This window comes from Haematobia irritans, chromosome 1, assembly GCF_050003625.1.
Source record: "Haematobia irritans isolate KBUSLIRL chromosome 1, ASM5000362v1, whole genome shotgun sequence".
NCBI lineage: Eukaryota > Metazoa > Arthropoda > Insecta > Diptera > Muscidae > Haematobia > Haematobia irritans.
Genome location: NC_134397.1, coordinates 108,246,481 through 108,269,226, shown reverse-complemented (window position 1 = coordinate 108,269,226; position 22,746 = coordinate 108,246,481). Strand labels below are relative to the sequence as shown.

The 22,746-nt window shown below is 35.7% G+C and overlaps 1 protein-coding gene and 1 long non-coding RNA gene across 2 annotated transcripts in view; one reads left to right on the top strand and one right to left on the bottom strand.

Annotated features, from left to right (window-relative positions):
- Nucleotides 1-22,746, top strand: part of LOC142221631 (plasma membrane calcium-transporting ATPase 1-like) — a 192,434-nt gene that overhangs the window by 66,103 nt on the left and 103,585 nt on the right. The gene's annotated exons all lie outside the window — the stretch shown is intronic.
- LOC142221634 (uncharacterized) overlaps nt 1-22,746 on the bottom strand; it is a 177,006-nt gene that overhangs the window by 102,873 nt on the left and 51,387 nt on the right. The gene's annotated exons all lie outside the window — the stretch shown is intronic.

Here is a 22,746-nt window from a genome sequence, read left to right as displayed (position 1 = left end):
TTTCCTATAGAAATAAAATTTTTACAAAATTTTCAATTGAAATAAAATTTTGACAAAATTTTCTATAAAAATAAAATTTTGCAAAAATTCTATATAGATTGTCAAGAGACTGAATTTTAAAGAAAATATAATTTTGACAAAATTTTCTATATAAATAAAATTTTGCAAAAATTGTCTATAGAAATAAAATTTTGCAAAAAAATTCTATAGAAAAAAAAGTTTGCAAAATTTTTTCTATAGAAATAAAATTTTGCAAAAATTTCCTATAGAAATAAAATTTTTACAAAATTTTCAATTGAAATAAAATTTTGACAAAATGTTCTATAAAAATAAAATTTTGCAAAAATTCTATATAGAAATAAAATTTTGACAAAATTTTCTACCGAAATAAAAAATCGATAATATAGAATCGCATTCTTTTTATACCCTCCACCATAGGATGGGGGTATATTAACTTTGTCATTCCGTTTGTAACACATCGAAATATTGCTCTAAGACCCCGTAAAGTATGTATATTCTGGGTCGTGGTGAAATTCTGAGTCGATCTGAGCATGTCCGTCCGTCCGTCTGTTGAAATCACGCTAACTTCAGAAAGAAACAAACTATCGACTTGAAACTTGGCACAAGTAGTTGTTATTGATGTAGGTCGGACGGTATTGCAAAAGGGCCATATCGGTCCACTTTTACGTATAGCCCCCATATAAACGGACCCCCAAATTTGGCTTGCGATTGCTCTAAAAGAAGCTGATCCTGCTGAAATTTGGTACATGGTATTGGTATATGTTCTCTAATGACCATGCAAAAATTGGTCCATATCGGTCCTTAATTATATATAGCCCCCATATAAACCAATCCCCCGATTTGGCTTGCGGAGCCTCTAAGAAACGAAAATTTCATCCGATCCGGCTGAAATTTGGTACATGGTGTTGGTATATGTTCTCTTATGACCATGCAAAAATTGGTCCATATCGGTCCATAATTATATATAGCATCATATAAATCGATTCCCAGATTTGTCCTACGGAGCCTCTTGGAGGAGAAAAATTCATCCGATTCGGTTGAAATTTGGAACATGGTGTTAGAATGTCGTCTCTAACAAACACGCAAGAATTGGTCCATATCGGTCCATATTGGTCCATACCGCTAATATCCATGCAAAAATTGGTCCATATCGGTCTATAGTTATATATAGCCGATCCCCAATCACACAAAAATTGGTCCATATCGGTTCATATTCATGGTTTGCCACTCGATACAAAAATAATCTACCAAAATTTTATTTTTATGGAAAACATTGTCAAAATGTTATTTCTATAGAAAATTTTGTAAAAATTTTATTTCTATAGAAAATTTTGTCAAAATTTTATTTTTGTAGAAAATTTTGTAAAAATTTTTTTCTATAGAAAATTTTGTCAAAATTTTATTTCTATAGAAAATTTTTTCCAAATTTTATTTCTATCGAAATTTTTTTCCAATTTTACTTCTATTGAAAATGTCAAAATTTTATTTTGTCAAAATTTTATTTCTATAGAAACTTTAAACTTAATTATATACGTATTTAATCGGCCTTTTTTAGTTTAATATATACTACGTATGGACTACCTTGGAATTTAGAAGACGGTGTTAGGAAGTTTTAAGATACTTTGCCATCGGCAAGTGTTACCGCAACCCAAGTAATTCGATTGTGGATGACAGTCTTCAGTAAAAGTTTCTACGCAATCCATGGTGGAGGGTACATAAGCTTCGGCCTGGCCGAACTTACGGCCGTATATACTTGTTTCGACTAAAACTTTCTTGAAGTTCAATAAAATCCTGTTTTTGACTATGTCTTTTACAAAATCGAGATTTTCTTCCCACATGAACATGTCTGTTTTGCCATAGTTGTAAAAGACTATTAGCAAATAAGGTTGATAAAGACTCAAAATATTAAAATATTTTGTTAAAACTATTGTACCATAAATCTGATATCGACTCAAAAATGTCTACACAAAAGGTACTAAATCATTCGCGGGGGTACTACGGTACTGACCGGGGTGAAAAAGGTTTGAAAAAAGTACTATAGTACTGCATTTTCCATCCCTGCATTTACTACGTGCTCATCCGAACGTTAATTTTCAACAAAGAAGAGATTAAAGACGTATCTTAGAAATTCGACTAGCGAGAGCAGACTCAAAGGATTGGCATTAATGTCGGTTCATCGCCGAATAAATGTGCCGACTGAAGAAGTCATTGATTTATTTGCTGCCCTAAAAGCCCGTCGGCTCAATTTAATATTATAAAAATATTGTATATATACCTATGCATAAATAAAATTTTCTATACATGAGATTATATGAATATTTTTTTTTAAGTTGAACCCCCCCCGAATTAAAATCCTGGCTACGGCCTTGCCTACATATATAAAAAAAATCATAAACCAATTTTTTTCACAAAAGGTTAGCGCCACTGAATATTAGAGGTGTGCGCGAGCTACATACCGACCACTCCACCTAATATGTATAAGTGTAGAGTAATATATTTTTCTATGATATTTGATTCTTTAACATACCGACCACTCCACCTAATATGTATAAGTGTAGAGTAATATATTTTTGTATGATATTTGATTATTTTGTTTCACATTAATAAGTTTGTGCTGACATTAAGTGTAGCGTAAGCATAAATATTCCGCTACACTGAATGCCAAGACACATTTTGGATTGCAAACAAAAGAATCCAATTCAGTCTTAAGACCAACTTGAATGTATAATAAACGTGAATAAAACACCTCTAGAGTTCTTGTTTTTTTTTCATCGTTATATATAACTGGCGCAGTCGGAGTCGAGCCTAAAAAAATTGAAATTAATAATAAAATAAATTAATGGTCAATAGAAAAATAGTGGTTAGAAAACAAGAAGAAAAGATTAACGAATTTCAACAACAATTACAACTACTCCAAATGGAGTTGCAAGAGGAAAGAAAGCAAAATCTTCAGTATCAACAACAAATTCACCAACAACAACAATATGCGCCACAACAATTCCAGAGAGAAGTTTTAAATGATTTTCGTATGGAGCCGAGAGATATAATTGATCAGATTAGAAGATTGAAACCATTGGATGCTAGCCATAATCCCATAGCATATATAAAGTCAGTAGACTCAGCAATCAGCTTATGTGGACAAAATTTACCCCTCTTTAAATATGCCCTAAGTATTTTGATTAACCAGAAGATTATTGGAGATGCTGCCCAGAGACTTGGCGAACTAGACAACCTTTCTTGGAATGAAGTAAAGCAAAGGATTTACCAGCAGCTGAAACCACGGAAGACATACGCGGAAATTTTTAATTTTTGTAGATACGATAGAGTAAGTAATTTGGAAGAGGTGTTTTCAATATTCGAAGAAAGTAAATATGAAATTAGTCAGTTATATGCATTTGATCCGATTAAACCAGCTATCTTTAAACCAGAGAATGTTGATAGGGATCTGGTGGATATAATGTTGGATAAAATAGATGGCACCGTCAGAGCTCATATAAATGATAATGAATCTTTACAAGACATTATAACAAAGTATACTAAATTAAAACTACTAACAGACACAAGAACAATAGATTATAGACATAGGAAGGTTGATGATAAGAAAACTCAAAGAAATCGTGATTTTAATTATAATAAAAACAAAAATTTTACCTCAAATTCGGATACCAAATTCTCGAAATCCACTAATAACGAATTGTATTCGCCACAATAATCAAATAATGTAAATGCTACTTCTTTTAATCAAAGTAATCAAACAAAGTTTAACCAGACTAACCTAATCTAACCTAAGTACACAGTTGCCCATAGTAAAACATACAATTAAGAATCAAATAGTAAGTTGTTAATAGATACTGGTTCAACCACAAGCATAATGTCACCAAATACATTAAAAAATTATATGATCCAGTCAGAAGGAAAAGAAAGGTATTTTAGAACACTAAACGGAGTTACGGGAATTAATAAACAGGTGTGCACGTGACACGAAATTGACAACAGCGTGAGTGTGCTTGAGCGTGATTAACAAACCAAAATATCGTGCGTGAGCGTAAGTCACGAAATGAATATCTTCGTGAGTGTGCGTGAGTAACGAATTACACTCACGAAAATATTCCTGCTCACCAACATAAACGCTTAAGAGTTAAATTCAATTACAATTTTAGTGACACCTTGGATGTTAAGAGTTTAATAATACTCCCGATTTTAATAATGCTCATGTTTGCAGACACTTCGGTAAGGTAAATTAATCATAAAATTATTCGTGAGTCACGATTTGATAGGAAGGAAGTACAATGCCATAATTGGACAAAATATCTTACTTCATCTAAAAATCAAAATAGATTTTCAAGGCAATTTTATAGAAGTTAATCGTGTTAGACTAATTTTTGATGAGTTTTTCTTCGATATTGATAATATATGCAATCTAGAAGCAATTCCAACCCCTGTTCTAAATTTAGTCAACACTGAGAATTTAAATAACGAAGAGAATAAATCTATTCTCAAACTATTAAGGAAATATAACAAACTTTTTTATATTGAAGGTGATAATTTGACATTTATTCATGAAGTACAACATGAGATAATCACAAAGACAGACAGACCCCATATATTCAAAGATATATAGATACTCGAAGGTACAGGAACAAGAGATTGAGCGGCAAGTAAACGAGATGTTAAGGCAAGGCATAATAACATAAATTTCATCTCCCTATAACAGCCCACTTTGGATTGTTCTAAAAAAGGAAGATAATTCCGGAATCAGTGGCGCACCGTTATTGATTATAGAAATCTGAACGATAACACCATTGCTGACAAGTATCCAATCCCTAATATAGAATCTATATTAGAGAAATTGGGGAAAGCTCAGTATTTCTCTGCAATAGACCTAGCCAAAGGGTTTCACCAAATCATGGTAAAACCTGAACATCGACAAAAAACTGCATTTTCTACTCCTTTTGGGCATTACGAATTCGCAAGGATGCCATTCGGGCTCAAAAACGCCCCGCCTACCTTTTAACGGTTAATTCAGTCCTAAGAAAATATATCAACAGGATATGTGTAGTTTATTTAGATGATATGTTGGTATTCAGCACTTCTTTACAGGAACATATAGATAGTTTAGACAAGATTTTTTCTACACTTGAAAAAGCGGGTCTTAAGATCCAAGTAGACAATTGTAATTTTTTAGCAAAGGAAACTTCTTATTTGGGACATATTTTAACTCCTGAAGGATTAAAACCGGATAAGAGAGAAGATGAGGCTATAATGAATCTGAAACTACCTACTAATCAAAAACAGATTAAATCTTTTTTGGGGTAACAGGATATTACCAAAAATTCGTGAAGAATTATGCTCATATAGCATATCCGATAATTTCCTACTTGAAAAAGGATGGACGAGTTAATACCAATGACCCAAACTATATAACTTCTTTTGAAAAATTAAAAAGGCTACTTACTAAACATCCGATACTTAGATTTCCTGACTTTGATAAAAGATTCAAATTTAATACAGATGCTAGTAACCTAGCGTTAGGGGCAGTTCTTTCTCAAGAAGGATACCCTATAAGTTTTGCATCCAGAATATTAAATGATCACGAAAAAATATTCAACCATTGAAAAAGAGCTTCTTGCAATAGTGTGGGGTATAAAATAGTTTAGACCATACTTGTATGGCCGAGAATTTGATTTCCATACTGATCTTCAACCACTGAAGTGGTTACAGGTAAAAAATTCTGCTAGAGATATAAACCCAAGGCTACAAAGATGGCTTATTCAATTGGGCGAATACGACGGAAAAATAGACTATATCAAGGGAAAGGAAAATAAAATAGCAGACTTTCTTTCGCATTGATGTAGATTTAGGTGAAATTAGGAATGTTGAAGAGGACCATGATTGTAACGAATAAATCTTTGCTACAATACATTCTCAACTTGAGGATTTTAATTATCATATTCCTCTTTTGGACACTGTAGTGAACCGATTTAAAACCCAGATAATTTTAGTAAAAGATAAAGAGAAGGAATCAGAAACCGTACTGGGAAATACTAGGATTTATATAGAAACAGCTGATTTGATAATAATATATCTAGTATTATGGAAAAATACATAAAGAAAGGAAAGATAGGAATTTACTCTGATTTAAATGACTCTTTGTATAACCGATTGCAATCTCAATTATTAGCTCTATACTCTCATTGCAAAAGCGTACAATTTGTACGATGTAGCTATTTCGTTCAGGACTTTACGCCAGAGGAGGAAGTCATGAAGCAGATATCTTTATTTCACGTTAAAGAATCTGGTCATGCTGGTATCATCCCAAATTATGAAGGAATTAAGCACAAGATCTTTTTCCCAAATTTGAAATTATTAATTCAAAAAGTCATTAACAATTGTGAAGTTTGCATGGCGGGAAAATATGATAGGAATCCTATAAAGAAGGAATTTCGATATATTGAAACACCATTAGATATTAACCAAATAGTTCATGTTGACACATATGTAAATATGTTTATAGATAGATTTTCCAAACATACTACCTCTTTTCCCCTAGAGGATAGGAACAGCATTACTTTAGTGGGAAAGCTAAGATTATATATTAGAGGTCTGCATCGAATAACTTTTCACTACATGTATGCAATTCGCTGTCGAATATAGTACATACACTGTCTTTCTCTCAGAGCGCAAGTAGTAAAGTGAAGAGAACACTTGCTTGTCAAATACCACCAAGTACAATATGTGTTCCGAAAAAAAGGAACAATAAAAATGTAAATACTTGAGAAAAAGTACAACATGGATTCTCTTCAATTCACGTGGTACCACAAGTATTTCACAGTTATATGCGAAGTAAAACTTTCCATTATTATTAATCATAGATATGTATGTATATCACATATTTCATATATTTATGTATGTCACACACTTACCTTAACGTTTGCCGTTCTTTATAGCAAACCAAAACATATTTTATGGAGAGTAACTGTTTTTTTTTTTGTATTTCTGAAACTGCACGTGGTACATGGAGTACTCTATGAAGTTTTGTTCTCGCAACATACTCGACGTGATCACTCTGAGTACACTTCTATAAGAGAGAAAGAGGAATATGTGTTTGTTGGTAGTGAAGACATCAGAGTAGCAACAAGAAGTTACTCGTGGCTTTTGGTGTTCATCAAAATGTGTACCAATTGTTTTGCGACTCTCTCAAATAGATGTACTCATGTAGCAAGTACACGTGTACTCTGCATTTACAAATGGAATTGTGCAGACCTCTATTATATATATATCAATTAACGGGAAAATGAAAACATTAATCTCCGATAATGAGTTTAATAACATTAATGTAAAAGAATTTTGCAGAGTTGAAGGAATACAAATTCATTTTTCAAAACCAAATAGCCACACTGGAAATTCCGATGTGGAACGCCTCAATAATACTATCACAGAAAGAATACGTATACTTAATATAGACGAGAAACTTCCAATCAGAGAACAGATATCGAAAGCTATAGAATTGTATAATAGGACGTACCACTCGACCATAAAAGACACCCCATTTAGGGTACATATGGAAATGTTGAAAAGACGTTAATTCGAGACCGATTAATGGAATGCAAGCATAGGATAACCAAATTGAATAAACAAAGAGAGAGAGAGAGAGCTATGAGGAGACTAGAGAGGAAGGTTTCATAAAAAATTACAGAAACGTAAGACATAAAGAGCTACCAAAATATAGAAAACAAACCCTGAAAAATGTACACGAAATTAATAAACAAAAGGCCTTTCCAGGCGTCTTTGATGGTACTACTTCTCATACGAACGGTACAGATGAGCGGCGCAACCCTACACATCTCTCCAATCAGTGAGAGGAGTGGATTCGTTACGGTGAAGACTGGTGAGGTAGACATAGTTAATACAACACTAACATTAGTACACATAGTCAACGTTAAAGAAGTTGAGGAAATATTACACAATATAAGCACCAATATTAAAACTTCAGATTTATCCAGCAAGGAAATTCTTCAGAATGAGATCAGTTTAATAAAATCTAAACTTAAAACTATACTTCCACGAGAACATAGAACTAAAAGAGGTTTGATAAATGCCGGTGGGTCGAGATATAAATGGTTATTCGGTACAATGGATGAAGAAGATAGGCAGGAAATTTATGACCATCTTTGTATAACTGACAAAAACTCCCATAATGCCATTGAAAATTTAAACAAATCATTATTAACGATGCATTTAACAAATTATTAAAGCATCTTAAACATGCAGTGGAAAACGACAGGAAGATTATAGAAAATACGTTTTCCGATATCAAAGGATTCAATCATATATTTATGGAACGATTCTTTTATTTAGACCAATTATCGAAATTCAAGACATTAGAACTTAAAATAGACCAAATTCAGGACAATATAGTTTCAGCGAAAGGTAACATAATACATCCAGGCATATTTACATCCCAAGAGATTATGAAATTTGAGATAGACTTTTATAAATTGAAGATGTTAAAAGTAGGCATTATGACCTACCATGATGATTCTATAGTTATTGCAATTACAATACCGCATAGTTTTGTAAAAACAGATTTAAAAATGATTATCCCAATTCCCAATAAATATTTCCTTGAAGTAGCATCCGAGGGCGAAATTGTAGTCAATGTTAATGGGCATTACACTTAGGTACCAAGAAAACACCATACTAAGTAAACTCAAAAAAAAGTAAACACTGTATCTTTTATAATAATTGCAAGTTTTTTATTAATAACCAAACCTCAATATTTAGTATTGATGATGAATCCATAATAATAATAAATGCAATTGGTGAACCTTTAATACAAAATTGTGTTCATAAAAATGTTTCTTATGGAATAAACATAACACTAATCATTGTAACTGTATTTATATTACTGTTCATATATCATATCCTAAAAAATAATAACAATGTAAAAGTAAATATTAAAATCCGACAAAATTGTTCAAAAAGTGAAGAAGTCAGTTTAGATAAAATTACAAAAAAATATGTACGTTAATTGAGAAGAAAATTTGTACTAACAGCCTGTTTCTGTATGTCGAACGATCTCTATCGATCGACTGAAATGCATAGAAACAGCTGATTTTTGGTTATAAATTCAGCTGTTTGTTTCCATTTCAGTCGATTGATAGAGCTCGATTGACATACAGAAACAGGCTGTAAATCTATGTTTTCCCCATGAAAAATAATGTATGTAATGTTAATTAAGAAGAAATTTGCTTAACATAAGAAATCCAGGAGAATTTCCATGACAAGGGGTGGAGGAGTTCAAACCAACCACTCCACCTAATATGTATAAGTGTAGAGTAATATATTTTTGTATGATATTTGATTCTTTAACATACCGACCACTCCACCTAATATGTATAAGTGTAGAGTAATATATTTTTGTATGATATTTGATTCTTTTGTTTCACATTAATAATTTTGTGCTGACATATAGTGCAGCGTAAGCATAAATATTCCGCTACACTGAATGCCAAGACACATTTTGGATTGCAAACAAAAGAATCCAATTCAGTCTTAAGACCCACTTGAATGTATAATAAACGTGAATAAAAAATCTCTAAAGAGTTCTTGTTTTTTTATCGTTATATATAACTCGCGTGACACGAAATTCTCGTGACACGCGTGAATCACGTGAGCCGTGAACAAAATCCAAAGCAACTCTCGTGAATGTGCGTGAATGTGCGTGAATGGGACTAAAATAAATATTTCGGTTCGTGAATCTGCGTGAATAAAATTTTTGCAAAATCACGCTCACGAAAATAATCAACATTAAATTCACACTCGTATGTTAACTGAAATTAATTTGGCTCTCGAACTATATTCTATTTTTGAATTTTGTTACCTTTGCTGATTTCCGCTTGGAAAATATCGTGAGTCTCGTGAATTTGTCGTGAATCACGTGATTTGTCGTGAATCGTGCGTGAACGTGAGTCTTTAAAAGTAATTCGTGCGTGAGCGTGCGTGAGTACTGGTTTTCATTTCGTGAAACTGCGTGAGTGGGATTAGCTACCACACGTATGGTGCGTGAATAAATTTTGCTTCGTGAATGTGCGTGAGTGTGAGTGAAATTTCAGTCATGCGCATATCTCTACTGAATATTACCTGATAATTGAAGATTCCAAAATGAAGAAGAAGGGTTGTTATTCTGTTGGTGTTTTCTTTCTTTATACACCATCACGAACATTGATAGATTTATTTTCAAAAACACAAAATTTTTCTCACTAATTTAAAATAACAAATATTTTATATATTTAATTTGTTATTTATTGTGTTATTTTACTATATTATTTGTTAACAGTCTCTCCGTACCAGTCTACCATAACAACACGATTACAACTAAAAAACAACCCACGCGCAAACATATCGATTACATCGATGACAGGTATCGATTACAGGTAGATAAAAGAAATATAGGAAAATTTCCTATATTCGAACAAGTGTGTTTCCTTATGTTTTGAAAGGATTGAATACTTCTTAGTACGAATGAACTAAAATAATTTACTATGCCAAGTTTTATTCGTATGTATGATAAGTTCTCTATAATAAAGGAAGTCAGAATTATCATTATATAAGAAATTTTTACTAAATTTGAGGAAACTTGGTTTTAGGTCGGTTTTTGTTTATTTTTACGAATGCTTTGTTATCAGTGAATAAAATTTTCTTGTTCAGTTGTAAATTCTTATACCCAGCGAAGAAAACAGTATTCCTAACTGCTTTCAGTTTAGGATTTTTTTTTTACTGAAACAAGTAAATTTTATTATTTCACACAAAAATTTAACTTAATGGAAATAAAATCGCTAAACTAAATTGATGAACATTTTTTCCTTTAGTTTCGAAGGCACTTTTGGCTAAACTGCAGTTTATGGGCCCCTCACCGAATTCGTTGAATTTAATATATGTTAGTAGTTTGATGAACTGATTCTAACAAGGTAAACTTTTTTCTTGATATATTTCCTTTGTTTGTTGTCCAATCTAAACACTTGGTATCATATGAAAGCTTATTTAATGCACTTTTATACGCAAAATATATTTTTTAAATATTTAATTTAGTCTGGGAGATATAAATAAAAATAAATAATTTTTACCCTAATTTTTTGTTATTTTCATTATATCTTAAAAAGTCTTCGATTATACCCTAAGATTTTTTTATACATAGTTTCGAGTGATGTGCAACATGTCTTTATGGGTCCACTTTTAGCAAAGTTATTGAGCTTTTATTCTGAGTAGGAACAAAAAAAAATTGATTATTACTGAAATAATTTTTTATGTTGTTCCCGGGCATTTCCGGGAAAAAAATTGACCTTGTTAGAATCACCATACTAAGCTGCATAACATATATTAATTTCAAGCAATTCGCATATGTTAAATAAGTTAACATTCCTGGGTTTGAGACCTTATTTACAGAGATAGATGAAGACATTCGTTTTTCGCAGAAGCGAACTTAGTATAAGCATTATATGTTAATTTCCTATGAAAATTACATACGAGAATCATTTCCTAAGTTGAATAATTTTTTTACTACCACAGTGCATCATCTTCTCATATAGTTACCAGCCCTTAATCTTATTTTTCGATTTCGGTTTGTTACTACATTACTGCAACAATATATCGAAATGTATTTTTAGAGACATTGCTGAATTCACCTGATTGGTGAACGATCACACAATGTGTTGTTTCTAGTCAACAACAATTACTGAGATAGTTCGTAGGATGTGCATTGATTTTAATTCAATCTAACAGGTTGGCTGATAAGTCCCCAGTCTACCAAAGAAAAACACATTTTTTTGTCATAATTCGTTTTTATTATTCAACATTGTTCCCTTCAAGAGCGATACAACGATTATAACAACCTTCCAATTTTTTGATACCATTTTGGTAGTACTCCTTCGGTTTTGCCTCACTTCTTCATTGCAGCCAAATTTTTTCTCTGCGAGCATCCTTTTAAGGTCTGAGAACAAGAAGAAGTCTCTGTGCCAGATTTGGAAAATACGGTGGGTGGGGAAGCAATTCAAAGCCCAATTCATGAATTTTTGCCATCGTTCTCAATGACTTGTGGCACGGTGCGTTGTCTTGGTGGAAGAACACTTTTTTCTTCTTCATATGGGGCCGTTTTGCCGCGATTTCGATCATCAAACGCTCCAATAACGCCATATAATAGTCGCTGTTAATGGGTTTTCCCTTCTCAAGATAATCCATAAAAATTATACCATGCGCATCCCAAAAAACAGAGGCCATTACTTTGCCAGCGGACTTTTGAGTATTTCCACGCTTCGGAGACGGTTCACCGGTTGCTGTCCACTCAGCCGACTGTCGATTAGACTCAGGAGTGTACTGATGGAGCCATGTTTCATCCATTGTCACATATCGACGGAAAAACTCGGGTGTACTACGAGTTAACAGTTGCAAATACCGCTCAGAATCATCAACACGTTGTTGTTTTTGGTCAAATGTGAGCTCGCGCGGCACCCATTTTGCACAGAGCTTCCGCATATCCAAATATTGATGAATGATATGACCAACACGTTCCTTTGATATCTTTAAGGCTTCTGCTATCTCGATCAACTTTATTTTACGGTCATTCAAAATCATTTTGTGGATTTTTTTGATGTTTTCGTCGGTAACCACCTCTTTCGGGCGTCCATTGCGTTCACAGTCCTCCGTGGTCATTTCACCACGCTTGAATTTTCCATACCAATCAATTATTGTTGATTTCCCTGGGGCAGAGTCCGGAAACTCATTATGAAGCCAAGTTTTTGCTTCCACCGTATTTTTTTCCTTCAGAAAACAGTATTTTATCAAAACACGAAGTTCCTTTTTTCCATTTTTTTAACTATAACAAAAGTTGCTTCACAAAAGACGCTATATCTCACAAACTAAATGACTTACAGACGTCAAATTTTGACACGAATCATTTGAAGGTTGGTACTATATAAAAATAATATGGATTGAATACTAGCAACGCCATCTATGTGTCAGGCCGTGGACTTATCAGTAAATGTATCGGAGATATGGCACTTTACAACAACAAAGAGAACAGCGAATAGGTAGACAAACCATCTCACTGACTTACACATACACATGCACAAATAGTTATACTCATTGTAACGGTTCTTTTCCAGTCTCCCCTCACCGCTGGTTAGAGTTTGATGAATTTGTAAAAGAAGACAAGGAGTTAGTTGTTAACAAGAGTCGATAGAGGAATCGTGTACGGTCGTTTCAACTAGTTTAGTGTTAAATGAAACATTGTTAAAATTACCAAATATTCATATTCCCATTGCCATCGTAATTTAATGAATAATAAACTATGAATTATAACGTTTAAGAAAACGTTTGTCTTTTCATTGGGTAAATCTGGATGAGATCCTACAAATTTGCGGGCTCAACCGGGATCCCACATAAACATTTACCCCTGAAGTGACATTGAAAATTCATGGCAGTGAAGAGTGGGCTAAAAAAAAACTTTGTTTGTCGTTCGTCAAAACACATAAATTAATACAGTGAAAAAAATACTTTTTTACAAATACGAGATGGTGCATAAAAATAATTAAACTAGACTAGATGATATACACATAAAACTGAGTTGTTTAAATACAAAAGCATTTTATGGAAAAGATAAGTGGTGTCAAAAACTGTGGAGTTACAAAAACTTCAATGCATAATTGATGTTGAACTGAAAGATTATGTAATCAAAACCCTGCATTTTTGAAGAACATTGTGAAAGAGGAATAAGAAAATCCGTTATGATTTCGATGATTGCAAAATTGTGGAAGAAATTTGCATAAAAGAGGACAGGGGATTTCAATGCCATTGATGTGAAGACAATCGAGAAAAAGTGCAGTGAAGCGAATTAGAGGAAAGCACAAAGCAACGAGTGCCAGAGTTGTGCAGTGGTGTGAGTATACGGTCAAGTGAGAGATCGTTCGAGTGAGCAGAGCAGAGAAGGAGACCAGAGCGAGCGGAGAAGGAGAAAGCATCAAAGAAGATATTTTGTATAGAGATGAGTACAATTGTTTTGATGTATGTTCCTTTATTATTTTGATTTTCTTGTGAATAATTTATAAGTATTAAAGAAAGTGAATTAGAGGCATAAATTTTGAGTATCAAGGAGAGTTAATAAGAGTGAGAGGTTATTTTTAATAAAGTAAATTAAAAATAATAAATTAAAGAGATTGAAGTAAATAAAATTAATTTGAAATTCCAATTCAATTATTAGAGAATAATTTGATCGTGAAATATTTTGTTAGTTAACGAGAAAATATTTTGTGAGAAGCGACCTTACACTTGAGAATGTTATTGCGCGATATTTTAGTAATGACTGTTGAGGAGCTTAGGGCTCAAGCACAGGAGTTAGTTCTTGATGCCACTGGTGCAAAAACTGATTTACAAGAACGTCTTATTCGACATTATAGTCTTCCTACAGACATAGATAGGGCTTCTGACGTTAGCGACGCAGCCTCTGAAGCCGCGGAGACAGTGGTAGGAGCAGAACAGTCTCGTTTCACTTTAAGAGATATTGAAGATTCTTTATCTAAATTTTCGGGTGAAGGAAGTTCCGATATCAAAACATGGGTTCAAGAATTCGAAGATTGTGCTCACATTTTAAAGTGGAATGACCTTCAGAAATACATTTACGCAAAACAGCTGTTGACAGGAGCAGCCAGAACCTTCGTGCGCAGTCAATAAGTCGTACGAATGCCCATCTGCAAAAAAAAAGAAGAAGCACCCAGGACTGAGAGCAGCCGGATCTCCTAGAAGAATTTTTAAAGACGTGGTGATCTACGGGAAGAGTTATTTATTCAACCGTCGAACTGAACGGACGTGTTTTCTAATAGCGGAGTATTTCATCGTAATAAGTACTTATTACGAATTTCACGTGTGGTGGAAATAACACTAGGCAACAAATAACAAACTTTTCTCTGTGAATTGTTTCTAGCATATTTTTTCTTATTGATTATGACCTACTAAACACGAAAATGATTTTTAAAAAATTTTCTGTCGATTGGTTTTCGAGACACAATTTTTTTTTTTAATTTTTGGAGGTACACTTCCAATTTTGAGCATATCTTTCGTTTTCTTTAACCTTTTTGATCTTAATACTACTCAAATTAAAGAAAATTGAGCCGTCTACAACTCATTCTCAGAAAATTTTCAAATCGGGTAAGTAGTTTGGATGTTGGCGGCTTCAAAAGGTTAAAAAACGGCGTTTTTTTAGTAAAAATGTGGCAGAAAAAACGTTGTCGGCTAAGCAAAGCGATTCCTTAAAATGGGCTCAAGGAATTCTTGAAGCTGGAAAAAGGGAACGATCACCGGATGAGCTGCCATCCTCTAAACGGGATCAAAGATCGTTTGCCTCAGTTGCAAAAGACAGCCTTGTGATGGCTATTATTAATAAAGGAGCATTGGACGGTATGATTCCAAGGCAAAAATGGGGGAAACTAAGAACGCGATGTCTGGTGTCTACTCAGAGGTGCGAAAAAAGTTTCCCGGACCAAGTCCTCGACGGCAAGATATAAGTTAATAGCTTTTGAAGACCAGAGGTCTATGGATTGCTTTAAAGCTGCATTGATGCTAATTGGTGAAGTTTGGGAAGGAGCCGCTTTGGAGTTAGTCGATAAAAAAGACATACCGGCTAAACCTAGAGCACATGCATGGATACCGGCAAACCCTCCTGATCCTGAGTCAATACTAGACTAAAAGAATGTAACCCAGATCTTCCAACCGCCGATTGGAAGGTTGGTCGTTTGGATGCGGTGTTTATATTAAACATAGAGTCGCTGCCACATCTAGCCCAGACCCAAGGACGTGTAAGTTATGGCTTTCATGATATCCATATGAAGGTATACCAAAGCGATCAGCCAAAGGATTCCGAAGCGGACAAGCCTCCGGTAGAGTCAGCAGTGAAAAAATCTCCTAGCGAAGCCGAAGGAGACATAAAACCTGCAGACTATGGCGAAAATCATATGCGGGAAGTTTCTACAGGCTCATGCCTCACCAAAGCTGAACCGCGGATTGTTGCGAGAGTCACCGAGATCTGTGAAGAGGAAGCCCTTGATGACTCAATTGAAGCGGCTGATGTGACGGTGGTTGAAATTTTGGATGGTTCTACGGTTCCTCCAGATAAATCTTCACCATTGTAAGGCCGCTTGTGCTGCCTTAAAAGTTCTCCTGATGAAAGGAGACATAGATATAGTTCTTATTCAAGAACCATACATATATAAGAACAAGAGATATCCACATGCAAATATTGGGTATCTTCGGTCTACATGGGACATGATAGGGAGATGCCACCCTGTGCCGTTAAGACCTTAGTTGAGGAGTCACTAAAAACAAAGACAAAACTCATTATGGGATGCGATGCAAATGCACATCATAGTATTTGGGGAAGTAGTGATACTAATGCAAGGGGAGAGTCGCTAATAGAGTTTATTTTGCGTACTTACCTGGTAGTTTGCAATAAGGGAGATGCACCAACCTTCGTCACCAGGAACAGACAAGAGGTTTTGGACGTAACGTTGACCTCTCCGGAACTGAATGATAAGATATCTGAGTGGCAAGTTTTGAGGGAACATAGCTTCTCAGATCATCGCTACATCAGTTTCAGATTGGCTGTTCGTACTTCAAAGACCATATTTCCGCCAAATGTTAGGAAAGCTGATTGGAATAGGTATATGGAATCGTTCAATTTGATGATACCGGAAGTGCCGGAGACAAATATGAGCACTGTGCAAGATATCGAACACGCAGTGGAGCGGATTACTAAGGCCTTCAACATTTCACTGAAAGCTGCATGCCCTAGAGGAAAGCCAAGGGGAAAAAATCGGCCGCCATGGTGGACTACGGAGTTAAGTAATATGAGGAAATCCTGCAGGAAGCTCTTTAACAAAGCAAAGTCCACAAGAGCTCCGGGGGATTGGGACACTTACAAGATGAATCTGAGAGAATACAAACGAGAACTGAGAAGGTCTCAACAAAACTCTTGGGATGATTACTGTAGCAGTATTGAAAATACGTCAGAGGCTTCCAGACTACGGAAGGTACTAGCATCCACTAACACCGCTCCAGGTTTCATTAAAACATCGGAGGGAAATTGGACAACGTCCACACACAAAAAAATATTTTTCTGATTCAATCACGAAATTAATTGATCTAATTAATTTTTTAATTGAAATGTCTTCAATCACGAAAATGATAGTATCAATCACAGTTTTAATTGGGCATAGAAAAAATCCTTGATTAAAAAATTAATTGATGTCATTAGCAATTTTCAATTAAATAAAATGCAAACCCCAATTAATTTTTTATTTAAAAAGGTAAATATTTTCAACTACTTTCTGAATTGGCTTAGAGTTTTTATTTTGATTAAGAAATGTTCATCACTTTTTTTAACTGACTTAGTCTTCTGAATTTGATTAAAAAGTTAATTCTATCAATTAATTTTTTAATTAAAAATTTTAAAATTTTCATTCATTGACTTAATTAACCTAATGTTTCTATCTTGATTAAAAAGTTAATTGTATCAATTAATTTATTAATTGAAAAAACATTCAACTTCAATTAACTTTTTAATTGGAAATATTCTGGTGATATTTTTTTCTGTGCAGTGAGGAGACGTTGGAGGTACTTTTGGACACACACTTCCCTGGAAATCAGACGGTTGAACCATGTTCCGGCGGTGTAACAGAGGCTCAGCGATCATTTCCTATCGAGGAAATTGTGTCGGAATCTAGAATAAAATGGGCTTTAAATAGCTTTGGACCATTCAAATCCCCCGGACCTGATGGAATTACTCCGGCGGAGTTACAGGCAGTGGCTGAAAGAATTATCCCCTGGTTGACGGTGATATATAAACGATGTATAAACTTTGCATATATTCCAGAAAAGTGGAGGGAAACAAAAGTTGTCTTCATACCTAAAGCAGGAAAAGCCTCTCACTCGAGTGCGAAGGATTTCCGACCAATCAGCTTATCCTCATTCCTACTTAAGACCCTGGAGAGGATGATAGACATGTATCTTAGAACTAGCGTGGATTCAAGTTTGCTCTCGAAACGACAGCATGCATACTCGAAGGGCAGGTCTACTGAGACCGCATTGCATGAACTGGTCAGCTTTATTGAAAGCTCACTATCTGTCAAAGAATACACAATCGTGGCGTTTCTAGACATCGAAGGGGCGTTCAATAATGTCCATCCGAGCTCGGATGGACATTACAACTCTGAATGTTGATCCAGGTATACTTAGGCTGTTAGACGAACTTCTAATAAAGAGACATATTTCAGCCACACTAGGGCAAGCAAACATACAAAGGTATGTGAACAGGGGCACTCCCCAAGGAGGAGTTCTATCACCTCTTCTTTGGAATGTTGCTATAAACAACCTTCTGGTTTCGCTAGAAAAAGAAAGGATAAAAGTGGTGGCATACGCAGATGATGTGGCGCTGGCAGTCAGGGGAAAATTCCCATCCACAATCAGAGATATTATACAGAGAGCTCTCCGGATGACTGAGAAATGGGCGAAAGATAATGGTCTTGGTGTAAATCCAGCAAAGACAGAAATAGTCATGTACTGCAAAGATCGCAAAACTCCCACGGTTAGGCCCATTTCCTTAGGGGGGTACTGAAATTCCCTTTGGTGAGTGTGCAAAATACCTTGGCGTTATTTTGGACAGGAAGCTGAATTTTAGGCTTAATATTGAAGAGAGGGCGAGAAAAGCCACGGTAGCTTTGTACTCGTGCAAAAAGGCAATAGGGAAAAAGTGGGGACTAAGACCAAAAATTGTGCATTGGCTATACACGGCAGTGGTTAGACCTATAATGCTATATGGTGTTGTAGTCTGGTGGCCGGCACTTCAGAAACCGACTTGTTTAGATAAAGTTCAGCGTATGGCGAGCTTATGTATCTCAGGCGCATTTAGTAAGACAGGAACAGACTCCCTTAATGTCATGCTACATCTATTGCCTTTAGACATTTTGGCCAAACAGTCAGCTGCAACAACGGCTGTGCGGTTGCGCGAGCTATCGCTGTGGTCGGAAAAAATGTACGGTCATAGTTCGGTACTCAAAGTAATGCCAGATGTGCCTAACGTAGTGGATTACACCCTGGCTAAACCACTTTTCGACAAAAAGTTTGAAACTCTAATTCCCAACAGTGAGGCGTGGTGTACACAGACCCTAGGGAATAAAAGATATATAGATTTCTATACTGATGGCTCCAAATTGAATGGACAAGTGGGGTTCGGAGTATATTCTAAAGATCTGGAAATTCGAATAGCGAAAAGATTACCTAATCACCGTAGTGTTTTTCAGGCTGAAATATTGGCAATAAGAGAGGTGGTGAATTGGCTGAGAAGTAATGTTCCAAAAAATGTGGGCATTAATATATACTCAGACAGTCAACCTGCAATAAAATCCTTGGACTATGTGTTCCTTAACTCAAAAACGGCCATAGACTGCCGCAAATCTCTCAACGAGATGGCTGAGCAGTACAATATTCACCTAATATGGGTGCCTGGTCATAGGAACATACCGGGGAACTGTGAAGCAGATGTGTTAGCAAGGCTAGGAACTACCTTACATATTCCAGGGGAACTAGAATCTGTTGGTATGCCTCTGGCCACCTGCAAGCTCTTACTGCGTGAGAGGGCTGTTAAGATGGCCAATGTTCGATGGGAAAATTGCAAGGGTTGTAGCGACACCAAGCAAATATGGCCCCATTTAAACTTAAACCGCACACTAGATATGCTAGTGTTCTCAAGGCGTCAGATAGCACTCCTGATATCTGCTATAACGGGTCGCTGCCTGATAGGCGAATTTGCAAAAACTATAGGTGCGAAGTATAATGACTATTGTATAAGCTGTCATGATGCGGAGGAAAAGGAATCAATTAAACACCTCCTGTGTGAGTGTCCTGCGTTTTGTGTAAGGCGTAAGCGAATTTTAGGAGCATATAGCTTTAGATTACTGACTGACCTGGAAAACGTTAACTTAAGCAGTTTGTTAATGTTTTTGGAGCAATCTGGTTGGTTCCACAAAAGTAAATAATAGAGAAGGTTCAGTGGTTAAGACTAGAAGTGCCCATATGTAATAGGTACTTTTAGTTAAATGTGGTATCACAATGGACTGAATAGTCTAAGTGAGCCTGAAATTTAATCGGGCTGCCACTTTAACCTAACCTAACCTAACCTACGGGAAGAGTGTATCGGCATTGATAGATACAGGCAGTGATCTCAGCCTTTTGCGATACGATACTCTACTGAACCTGTGTGATGTTGATGTTGAGCCTGAGAAGAGAATACTTAGTGGTATAGGTGGTAGAAATATTACCACGTTAGGGTTTGTTAAGACATTGGTGAAATTGGATGCAGAGAGACTGGATATAGTTTTCTATATAGTCAAGGAAAGTGATATATTGTACGATATAATGACGTTTTGCATAATATAGATTTGATTATTGATTCAAAAAGCGCTCGGTTTAGAGGTAAAGTAGAGGCTGTTAGTACATACGAGCGAAGTATTTTACCAGTTGATATGGAGAATACTCAAGACACCGATTTGACGGAAATAGCAACCAAAGAGAGTGAGGCGAACCCATCTCGAGATTTGAACGTCAATTCATTTACCGAGCTTGGCGTTGAATTTCGATCTATAGTTAATTCGATGTCATATGAGAAAGATACCGATAGAGATCCCGATTTGAGTCATTTGGTACCGGAGTTGAAAAAGGAAATTCAGAGTTCAATTTTCCATTATAAACCACAGAAGCCTGAAAAATTCCCGGTGGAAATGAAAATAGTTTTAATGGATGAGTTTCCAGTAGCTAGTCGTCCGAGAAGAGTTCCATATGTAGAGCAGCAACTAATTGACAGCCAAATCCAAGAATGGTTAAAAGAGGGTATTATTAGACCCAGTTGTTCAGAGTATTGCTCGCCAGTTGTTTTGGTGTCAAAAAAGGATGGGTCGAAGAGACTTTGCTGCGATTATCGGCGTATAAATCAGAAAATTGTGCGTGATAATTTTCCAACTGCGGCAATTGACGATGTTGTACAGAGACTACAGGAAGCAAAGGTGTATACAACAATCGACTTAAAAAATGGTTTCTTCCATGTACCCGTAGCGGAAGAATCTAAGAAGTATACATCTTTCGTGACCCCTAGCGGTCAGTTTGAAAATTCTGCGTTCAAAATGGGGGATAAAGAGTTGTTAGCCGTTGAACAGTTGAAAATGGCGTTATCCAATGATTCTGTATTGCGACTATACAACCCAGAAACGGAAATACATACAGATGCTAGCAAGTACGGCTATGGTGGTGTGCTTTTGCAGAGAGATTCGGAGGACCAGTGTTTGCACCCTGTTGAATTCATGAGCCGCAAAACAACAGCATATGAGGAAAAATATCATTCTTATGAGTTGGAGGTATTGGCCATCATTGAAGCTCTCAAAGAGTGGCGCGTGTATGTTTTAGGGGTCAGAATAAAAATTGTGACAGATTGTAATGCTGTGGCAATGACTATGGAAAAAGAGGATGTACCAGTTCGCAATTCAAGATGGGCGATGTTTTTACAAGAGTTCGATTATACTATTGAACATCGTGCTGGAACCAAAATGAGGCATGTGGATGCACTGAGCCGATTTGCTTGTTTGATAATAAATGATACACTACAACATCGCATTCAAAAAGCCCAAGAGTGTGATGATTGGGTTAGAGCCGTAAGAAAAATGTTAGAGGAAAGCGATTATGAAGATTATTTCATGAAATATGGAGTACTCTACACGGATGTGGCGAAGCAGCAGAGAGTATGGAAAAGGAGATTATTGAAATAGCTCATCGCCAGGGCCATTTTTCTGTAAAGAAGACGATGGATGTTGTAGAAAAAGAGTTTTTTATTCCGAAGCTGGAAACAAAAGCGGGTTCTATCGTGAAAAATTGTATCGAGTGCATCATCACCGATGCTAAGTTGGGCAAGAAAGAGGGGTTGCTTCAACCGATCGATAAATCGGAAAAAACCCGCTGGTGACGTATCACATCGACCATGTTGGACCCTTAGAGACGACGAAGAAGAGCTACAATCACATATTGGTCGTAGTTGACGCATTTTCCAAACTTGTCTGGCTTTATCCAACAAAAAGTACCACTTCGCTGCGGTAGAGAGGCTACAAAAACAATCTTTTATTTTTGGAAACCCACAGAGAATTATTTCTGATAGGGGTAGTGCTTTTACATCTAACCAGTTTAGAGAGTACTGTGAGCAAGAACATATCCAACATCTACTTATTGCGACGGGGGTTCCAAGAGGTAACGGTCAAGTGGAGCGCATGAACAGAATAATTGTGCCCATGTTAGCCAAAATGTGTGCAGAGAAACCTGATTTATGGTATCGTTATGTGGAACGTGTACAACAAATTGTTAATAATACCCCATCACGAAGCACTGGAAATACCCCATTCAAGATTTTAACTGGAGTCAACATGAGAACGAAGAACGATCATGAGATTCAGAGAATGCTGGAAGAATTATCCTTGGAAGAATTGCAACAAGAACGAGTTGAAATTCAGAATGAAGCTAGACGGAAGATTTTAGAAGTTCAAGCCGAGAATAAAAAGGGGTTTGACAAGAATCGTATTCCTGGTCGTGAATATAAAGGTGGAGACCTGGTAGCCATTAAGCGAGCCCAGTATGGAACAGGAAGTT